The following is a 10353-nucleotide window of genomic DNA, read 5'->3' as shown; positions in this document are numbered from 1 at the left end:
GTCAAACTCATATTCCAAATGATTTCTTTTTTTGAAAGCAGTATATAAAGCGAAAGTGGGAGAAAAGCTGTGAATATATGCAGTAAAGAAAAATAGTTTAGCGTACTCAGCAAGTAGGCTAGTAATGTAGCCTCTAGTACTGTACAGAGTTTTCCAAAGCCTGCGGTTCTCCCGGGGCTGGAAAGGGATTATTTTAACCTCTGGTTTGCTAGTAAAACTGAATAACAGTGTCACAGAATGGTGCATGTCTAAAAAGTGTGTCACCGACATGAAAAGTTTGGAAAGCTCTGCTCTAGTTGTTCTTGGAGCCTCTTAGCAAGGTTGAGGAGTGAAAAAATAGAGGCTTACCCCACCCTGGTCCCAATGTTTTATATCATCTAGTCAACAGGGTCATAGCTGAGGGACTAACTACCAGTGGTGTGGGCTGCATGGGGTAGGTGTGAGGTGTGTGTCTTCAAGTCCATTCAAGGAAAGGCATGATTAACACTAGGAATTAGCACTAGGAATCACTCTGAGAAGGTGACAAGCATACCCTCCAATATTTCTCCGATGTAAACAGGAACATCCTATTCCATAATAATAATTTTAAAATTTATACTCTGGGTGGCTTCCAACATATATAAAAACACAACAAAACACAAAACATTAAAAAACTTCCCTATACAGGACTGCCTTCAAATGACTTGGGGGGCAGATAACTCCATAGCCTCCCACATTTTTCTGATGAAAATAGGGACATCCTAAGGCAAAGCAGGACATTCCTTGATAAAATCAGAAACAAGAACAGCTTCTGTAAATCTGGAACTGTCCCTGGAAAATAGGGACACTTTGAGGATCTGGACAAGTGAAGAAGAATGTGGCTAATTCTGTGCCAGACAAGTATGTGGATTTAAGAGAGGATTGTGATTTCTAGTTATTGTAGCCAAGAGCACAACATTCTTAAATCTAAAAGCCTAATGGGAGCAAGTTTGTATCACTACCCCACTCTGTCCTGCTTTTTTTTTTTTTTTGGAGGTGCTTTCTTTTAAATATTTTGTTTAAAACAAATTTCCTTTTAAAACATGGCTGTTCTCCTGTACTCCCTTCCACCTACAGATGGGATGTTAACACTGCTCTTTTCTAAAAACGCATTAAGATAAATGCAGTTGGGACATGTTTTGTATGACTGTGTAGAATTCCTCATACTGCTGCCAAATACTGAGACTTGTTAACAATGTAATGCTAGCATAGATAACTTTTTAAAATTCCTTTGACATTGCTCTCAACTAAATGAATGGAAGATTCAGGCCCTCACTTCCTCGCATATCTATTTTTCCCCAGCTCCCCTCTGGCACATATGTATCATAGTCCATGAAAGCAGCTGGCCATACATAATTAAGCAGTGTTCACTTGAGACATTAGCCTCTTGTTCATTTCAGTCCATCCACTGTGTGTGCCCATTGTACTACATGGCCCTTGAAAAGAGAAGGATGCCAGGGGCTATAAAAATATATATGACAAAATTGAAGACAACTTTTACAGTGTGTGGTTTAAAATACTTCCAAACCAAACAGATAACCGAAAGCAATTTAGAAATGGAAGAAGGCCAAACACACCATCTACGATGATCTTATTGTTTCCCACCTAAGTGCTTTTTCTAATATTACATGTAATGCATCCCCAATAGAAGTTTCCATTGCTGCCTCTGATTGTTTCAAACATTATTTCCTCACCCTGGAAGGTGATTGCTTTCTAAATTTCCTGGTACCTACCGCCATCTGAATCTGATTTTCAGCATCCTCTTTCTGTTTTATGTCTTCCTTGTCTGCATGCCTTGGTTTTGCTTCTCTTGGTTTTATATAAGCATGACCATAGAGTTTTCTGTCCCTGTACCCAACTTTCCACGTTGCTGTAAACACACACTTTAGAAATTATTTGCCCATTTCAGGGCATAAAATCACACAATCGTGATGCAATAACTGAGAGCCACAGGAGTTTCAGCAACTTTCTCAAGGTCCATTCCTTCCCTAGCAAGAATAGAAAACAAGCCTAAATATAAGGTTGTTGTTTAAACTGTGTTTTAAGATGGAAGATGGAAGAAAAAAAGATTTTAGAAGACTCCATATGTTTGGCACCAAATTAAGAGAAAGTTAATCATACAACAGTTCCCGTGAAATCAAGCAGGCAACTTAGTGATTTTAACTTAAATTAGAATGGATCGGGCCCTGCGTGCAAAGATAGGAGGCAGAAATTCTGCTATTTTTGTTTATCTTGCAACCTCTGCAAAATATATCTGTGTAGTGAACTGAAGAAGTGTGCATGCACACGAAAGCTCATACCAAGAACAAACTTAGTTGGTCTCTAAGGTGCTACTGGACAATACACACACACACATATCTTCTGGCAGCACATAATGTTGAAAAAAATCACATGAAATTCAACTCTTATGGGTTTTGCTATCAGTTTTCTGTCAATAGGACTATAACGGTGGGTTTACCTTAAGGCAGTATGGAGCCAGAGTCTTGACAAATGAGTATTAAGAGCTCAGAATGTCAGGTGATGTGCCCAAATGGGAGCCTATTGTTAAAATAAGAAAACCAGATCAGAGAACAGGGTAGATAAGATGCTCACCAGATAAGGATTATGCAATCCAGATTACTATGTGAAAAGAAACAATAAAAACCTGCCGTTTGGGTTCTAGGGCTGAGAGAGAAAGAAAGAGAAGAGTTTTATACCTAGAAGGAAAGTGTTTGGTTTCTTGGGACTAGACTTTTTAAACTTTTTTTTTAAACTCATTATGAATCATTTCCCATTTTTCCTTGCTATTCTACAGATCACCACATGACAGAAAGTTCCTTGCATTTCATTGCATTTCCAACAATTACCTGACTCTGACTTGTATATTTTTGCTAATTTACTTGGTATCATATAGGTTTCCTTCAAAGCATAGCAAACTATAAATTTCAACCCTGTTTTCCACAGCTTTTCCCACAGGTCCATTTCTATATTGTGACCCACATCTCTTGCCCAACAAATTATTGCTGATTTCACCATTTCATCCTTTGTTTCCTATTCCAGCAATAGTTTATACATCTTAAATATTAACTTTTTTTTTTTAACAATTCCTTTGTGAAATGTGAATTTTGATCAACAAAACCATATTTTTTATCAGCTTAAAAGTTTCAAACATATGGGGTGCTGCATATTTTCGTTACAAAATGGTTACAAAATTTGACACCAGTTTCAAGCAGACTGGACAACATTGGGTTGGGGGGACCCCGTCACCCCTGGGTTTGAGTGTCTATTGCTCCCTTTGTGGGGTGCTACAAAACATGGGGGCCCTACAAATCGCTACAAAATGATTACAAATCTTTGGCACCTGTTTCAAGGGGATCTCTGATTTTGGGATTTGCAGGTAATAAACACTCACTTCCTAGGTGAAACTTGCTTACGAGAAGGGGTAAAGGCTTGGGGAAATAGATTATTATTCCTTTCCTGGTCTAATGTCCTATGAAAAAGCAAAAGGCTTTGGGGGAGGCAAGGTAATCCCATTCATGGGTGTATGTAGGCAAAAGTGGGGTGGGTCATTACTTTAGGGCAGCCCTCTTTTTAAAGGCGTCTTCTTTCTGAGGAGCTGCCAAGCCTGGTTTAAAGATAAAGGTGGGCTTCGGGTCCCCACCAAGCATTGTTTGGACAGATTGAGAAGGAAGCACAAGGTGCTGCCTTCCTTACTAAGGTGATATATATTTCTATTTAAATGATAGTGTTTTTTCTCTCTCTAAATTTGGGTCTGAACCTGAAAAACTAACAGAAAAATTATAAGTGTCCTTTTCGGGCGTGATGTATATAAGGCCACTATAAATTGTTGCTGTTGTTTAGTTGTGTCCGATACTTCATGGCCCCATGTACCAGAGCACGCCAGGCACTTCTGTCTTCCACTATAAATTAGACAACTTTATGTTTTGCAGTTAGCTGGGGGAATATCTCATCCCACACAAAGCAAATGGTTATTGGATTGTGTACCAACTGTAACTCACGAGTGGACCCATTGGAATTAATGGACTAGGTTTGCCATGGCCATTAATTTCAACGCATCTACTTTGTATCTCAGCTAACAGGTTGGCCGGCCATTATCTGTGTCATTTATGTACGAGCTAGTTGAGATTCCTGCCTTGCAGGGGGTTAGACTAGATGATCCTGGTGGTCCCTTTCAACTCGTATGATTCTAGGGACTTTTGGATCAAGCCACCGGACGAACGCTACGGCCGCCGGTTTGAATTTGGGCGGGAAAAGCCGTTGTCGCGGCGGAGGGGGGGCGGGGTTTCCACCTTCGGAACGTCTGGATTGGGCCGAAGCACAAGCGGCGCGCGCACACTCCCTGCCCAGTAACTGTGCAGCGCGAGACAAGTGATAGAAGAAGGGGCGTGGGGGGGGGAGGAGGAAGGGCGCAGGCCTACAAAGCGAAGCGGCGGCAACAACACGCGTGCGCACTGCCTGCCGCATTACGTCAGCGTCAGCTGTCAGCCGCCGCCGCCTCAGCGGATGGGGCAGGAGGCCGGCTGCGAGTTCCGGGGCGTGTGCATGAAGGGAGGCGGGTTCCTCGGAGGACGCTGGCCGGCTGCGAGCGAGCGAGTGAGGGAGAGAGCGAGAGCGACCGAGGCTGCGACCGCTAATCCCCCTCTCCCAACACTGCCGGTACGCTGAGGGACGCCGGGCGAGGCCCACCCGCCACCTGCAAGGCGCTGCTCCTCCCTCCCCGCCTCGCCCTTGGGTGAGTGTCAGCCGCGGGTGTGTTGAGATGGAGAGTAAGGAGCCGGCTGAAAGGACGGGGGGGGGGTGTGATGAGGAGGAAGGAGCCTGGTCTCCCCCCTCCCCATACCCTTTCCAACACCCTCTCCCGCATTGTAAGGTTGGCGGGGGGGGGGGCAGCGAGGGGCCTCCCTGCTCGTGGGCTGAGTCAGCGGACAGCTGGTACCTTCGCCCCATCTCTCTCTCCCTCCCCCCACGGGGGGGGGCTTCTGACCTCTCTTCTCTCTCCCCCCCTCCCATCTGCGAATCTCGTGGTTCTTCGGTGGGCGCGATTGGCTGCACGGCCGTGTGACTGACTGTGCAGGAGACGGACGAAGATGCTGCATCACCGTCGTGACCACTAGCCAGCTCTCTCTCTCTCTCTCCTTAAAGAAAAACCAGGCTTAGGAGATGCTCGTGTCGTGTCTTGGAGAGAGAGCGGGGAGGGCGGACTTAACCGCTGCGTCGGGGAGCAGATTTGCTAACCCTCCGGTTGATGGAAGGAGGGAGGGAGATGCCTGGGCTCAAATCTGCTCGGAGAAACGCCCTAGCTCTCCCCGGGAAGTCTTGTCCCTGAGCTTTTTGGGGACTCCCTAGTTTATGCAGGTTGAGGGAAATTCAGTTTGTGCTTGCTCATGGTTGCCTACAGCATGTCTTCCTGGATTCAGCCCAGGCCTTGAAAAGAGATGCTGGGGAGACCTGGCAGGAGTCGAGCACTGGTCCTAACTGCAGGCCTTTCTCAATCCACCTTTGCTGGCTTGAGGCAGGAGGTGGCCTTGCGGCAATGTTTCCTGCCTACCAGTGTTCCTGTAGGGGTGTCCTTTTTATCCTAGGGTGGGGGCAGTGTTTGAGAAGTGTATGTATATGTGTGTGTGGCCAGGTAACACTTCTTCCGGCTTTAAAGGCTGGATGACATCTCCATATTGCTTAAAAACAGACAAAGGCTGCTGCTTCTGTACCTGGGCTGGTGACTGAAGGAGTGCTAATGTGTTTATCCTCATTTCAAACATACAATGACTCATTATAAGCTTGTCCCGTCAGGGAAGGTAATATTGAGTGTCTTTCTTTGTTTTCTTATGTTTCAGACTTTGAAGCTCTCTGACCTTGGGCAAGTCATCACTTCTCAGCCCATTCTCTCCTACTGCTATTGTGAGGATAAAAGGCACAATGTTTGTAAAGCACTTTGCAAATGGAAAGTGATGTTGAACTAATAATTAACAGTATTTAATTTTTTCCCAAATAGTTGGAATATAAGTTCACCATTCAGTCCATTTGAGAGAATTTCTGAAACTTGAGGATAACAACATTCATGGTTACTTTTTCACACACTCAAATTCTTGCCACAGTCTTCTTTTCAATGGTTTTGTATGACTAGCTCCTTTCCCCTTGTCCTTCTCTGCTGTCTTGTCCCTTCTGCTTCCTGACAGCTGGTATAAGGAGAGGGGTCAGACAGGCGTCGAACAATTCAATCTGTTTGGGAGAGACGGAGGCTGAATTCAGCTGACATGGCAATTCATGGATTGTTTTTACATCTGAACCCATGTTTGCTCGCTGACTTTGTGTTTTGGGATATAGGAACATTGTTTTAAACTGGTTTGCACTGGCAAGCTTGCCCCAGCTGGAGTTGCCATTAAGTATGAGTTCACAGTGCAACAGCCTCTTGAGACTGAGCAGCAGCCATAAATGTAGTTTGTTGATGATTTGTGGCGCTGGGAGTGAACTTATGAAGATAAGTGCTAAACAGTAAATGAAAACAAACAATCATTTGGAATCACAAACTGTGGTGTGGGTTATTAATTACAGTATAAGCAAAAATATTATGCTTGGATGTATGCATAGAAGGCAGTATGATTTTATATCTATTGCCGGTCTTAAAAGGGGAGAAACCTCACTTTGGTAATCTGGTGAGCAGTCTCTCAGGTTTCTCACAGTGGATTGACATTCGGATGTAACCTCTAAGGGCTCATCCATACAAAAGCTTCCTGCACTCCCATTTGGCGCTAGTACACAGTTGGAGTTGATTTCAACTTACTGAAACTAGAGAGGGCAGATTTTGTCCAAATATAGAGTGTGTCTCTCTGTGTGTAATTGGATCTCCTCGTTTGTCTGATGTATGTATTTTAAAAATTATTGTTGGATAAGTAAATGATTAGAAATTGTACAGGACTAACAGCCTGGTCTTCTGTAGAGTTAAGTACACCAAAGCCTATTGAAATTGGTTGGATGGGTCGCTGACTCAGCATAGATTGGGTTATAGTTCTTTAAAGGGTTTCTGGTTCCTGAGATGAGAGTCTCCCTGGGTGTGGTCTGTGCAGCCAGGTTGGTACTTGAGCACTGTGTCAGAAAGCAGTAATGATAATCATTGCACAACTGTTAAAAGCAATTAAAAATACTAAATTTAATTTATTTAATGTCATGTTCAGAAGGTAACAGCATGGATAGATTTCTACTACTCACAAACAGTAGTTTCCTTAAGTTACATTATTAATAATACTGAACTGGATTCAGCTAACCCCTGATCTGTTAGCAGGTCAGTGCAATGACTCCCACTAACATAGCAGGACTCCCTCTCTGCTCCCCCAATTGACACTGGAGGTCTGGGAAAGCCCCCAAAATAGCATGCAGTGGGAGGAGAGGGGAAGTTGTTCAGTTGGGCAAATAGAAATACTTGTGCTGACAGAACAATCTCCTTAACATTGTGTTGAATTCCATCCACTTTGTCTTAGTGGCAAGAAGGGTAGTTTCTTCATTGTTGCCCATAAGAAATGCTGTTAATGTTGCTGAGTATAGGTTTTGAAGTAGTAGTCTTCAAAACAATGTTAATCTTTAATATTTCTAGGAAAGTTAAGAATTATTTTAGAAGTGTCTCTTATGTCTCTTAGCATAAGAAGGCATACCTCTTGTATTAGGGATATGGAAGTCTTTATTTGGCCCCTAGAAGTAAATATTGTAGTTCAGATTGTTGTGTCTTTTCTTTAGAGGATCAAACAGAAGAAGTTACAGATGGAATCTGGGCTGTCCGTTAGCCTCTTTGAAGGCTAGCATTATTACTATCTTTCTAATGATTTGCAGTGTCATCTGGTGCTTAGCAGTTCTTGGCAAGTTCCATCATGAGATGAGCATTCACATTTTTCAGGATGTAGTACATTAATAACATTTGTAATTCTAGGCTGTAAAATTGTAATAGCAATAGTAACCAAAAAATGAACGAAAGAAATGAAATTTAAAAAGAAAAAAGGGTTGTTGTGTCACAAAGCAGCCTTTCTCAGCCTTGTCTCCCCAGATGTTGTTGGACCACTGGTCTTGCTAGCTATGGATGATGAGAATTGTAGTCCAACAACACCTGGAGACCCAAGGTTGAGAAAGGTTGCCTTAAAGGCTAGTGCTAGGATTCAGTCTAGCACTTGGAATCTAGTAAAAGAGAACATAATATGCAACCCAAACATTCATGAGGAACGCCATTCCCTTTCTCTCATCACCTTTTCAGGACAAGACATCAACTGTTTGTTATCTTTGAGCATTCCTTATGGTGTGGATGTTAGCTGTGCCAATGCAATATGTTCCCTATTGCCCACAATCCAGATTTAGTTTCTTTGTGCTCAGTTCTGCTTCTGTGAATATGTTCAGGCAGCATGAGGAAAGCCATGTCTGTACAACTCTTGACAGGGTATTTTTGGGATATGGGCAAACAATTCCTCACTATAAGTGTAAGGAATCTCTACAGATGGTGAGATCCTACTCTCCTTTGCTAGCTGGCCACAGTAGATAATCCATATGGTTGATATCTACTTCAGAAATGTATCAGTATATATTTTATCTGAGTACCACTAGCAAAGGGTGCTGTTGAACTGATATTGAAGAGAAAATGAATGCAAATCAAGAAATACCAGGTGCTATAAGTAATAATTTCGTCAATCGTAATGAGTTCTGCATTGCTTCAAATGATTCCTAATCGGGCAGGAATTAAGGCCCATTTGGTCCAAAGCAGTGTCAAATGTAGCACAAGACAGTCCTTGTAACCAGATCTTGCAATATTGCCCAGGTGTGTCAATGAGCAACATAAATGAGAAGATGGAGACAACGTGTGATGATTTTAAAAGCTGTCCCATAACACCTTAAAAGCTATTTTAAAAAACCCTGCTGATAGAATACATTTGTAACAAAAGTGAATGAGAAGTAACTGATTCTGTCTGAAAGCTTACCTGCTTGATGGTTAGTGACTGAGTGTCTCAATTTTCTGAACATAATATGATAAACCTGTTCAGTTGTTCAGGGTTACCTTTGGAAAAATGCTAATATAAAACATTACAAACCATTGAGTTCTTGGCTGTTGTTCTGATGAACCCTTCATATATAGTTAAGTGCTTATGTATCTCCCAAATTTGAAATATTAAAATAGAAGACTGTCTTCAAAGGACATAGGAGAAACAATTCTGGGAAGAGGGTGTTTCAAGTCAGGGTGCTACTGTGAAAAATGCCTTGTTGTATGTCCTGAGCTATGATTTTTAGTGGGGGCCACAAGCAGAACCCCCTGCTTTTTGTTGATTGAGTTGTCTTGTATCAAGGAGGTGCTCCAGCAGATATTTAGACTCCAAGTCGTTAAGGCCTAGCAGCCCACAGGCAGCTATTACAATGGTTTTAAGAGCATTGTTCTATTCTCCCATCTTACCTTCCCAGTTAATAACCAAGCAGCAGCATTCTACACTTGCTACAGCTTCTGGACCATTTTCATGGTCAACCCCACTTAGAGTTGCAGTAATCTAAATATGAGGTCACCAGAGTATATGGCACTCATGCCAAAACATCCGTTCAGGAACAGCTTTAGCTAGTGAGTGAGCCACATCTGGAAATAGGTACTCCAAGGCCCCCTGAGCCTCCATTGACAACATGGGGTTAAGGTGTGCCCCAAAGCTACATACATGCCACTACAGGAGGAGTGCTACCTCATCCAGAACAAGCTGTTTCACCAATTCCTGGAATTGAGCTGCCTGGCTACACTACCAGCATCTTTTCAGGATTCAGTCTATAAACTTAGGCAAACAAACAATGTACAAAAGTTAAGGGCTACTCTGCTCTTGTGAATGCCAGTGAAAGTTGTAAAATCACTTTCTCACAGTCTTATTGGTAGTTCCTGTATAATTGTGGGGGACGACTCCCAACGTCTATAAGCATAGAGCATGATCCAGCTAAAGTTAAATGGATTTATGCCTGCTGCTGGAAGATTTCAGCTGTTGCCAGACTCTCCCATTTAAACTGATAGTATCTAAAGATGCTTAATATTGGCCAGATTGTTTTATCCAAAATGTTTAGTAGACATAGTTCAGTTGTAAACCTAACCTCCTATTGAATTTGGTCTGTAAAGATGCTGGTTAATTCATATTTTTAAATAATTCCAATCTTACACTGCTATATTCAGTATAAATTTATAAAGGTTCCCTGCCTGGTCAACTGTTGTTCTTCATCACAGATGTTGACTGTTTTTGTTGATCATAGATGTTCATCGGAGATCACCAGGCAAGTGGATGTTTGCATGTGTCAAATTATAAGTGCTAGGATTCAGTAGTCCATTAAAAAAAATAAGTGTTC

At 42.5% G+C, this 10353-nt stretch overlaps 1 protein-coding gene across 7 annotated transcripts in view; it reads left to right on the top strand.

The window, feature by feature from the left end:
* The first annotated feature begins 4468 nt into the window (after window positions 1–4468).
* Window positions 4469–10353, top strand: part of CCSER2 (coiled-coil serine rich protein 2) — a 53935-nt gene continuing 48050 nt past the window's right edge. The window contains exons 1-2 of one of the 7 annotated variants that reach the window (XM_083740299.1): window positions 4489–4750; window positions 5853–5916. The gene's annotated coding sequence lies outside the window, so the exon portion shown is untranslated. Of the gene's footprint in view, window positions 4751–5852; window positions 5930–10353 lie in introns of all 7 variants that reach the window. The other 6 variants (XM_083740298.1, XM_083740303.1, XM_083740301.1 and 3 more) reach the window with 6 other exon arrangements.

The sequence above is a fragment of the Podarcis gaigeae genome (genome assembly GCF_964106915.1).
Source record: "Podarcis gaigeae genome assembly, chromosome: 5".
Lineage (NCBI taxonomy): Eukaryota > Metazoa > Chordata > Lepidosauria > Squamata > Lacertidae > Podarcis > Podarcis gaigeae.
The sequence above is the reverse complement of the archived record's forward strand: the minus strand, read 5'-3'. Positions and strand labels throughout refer to the sequence as shown.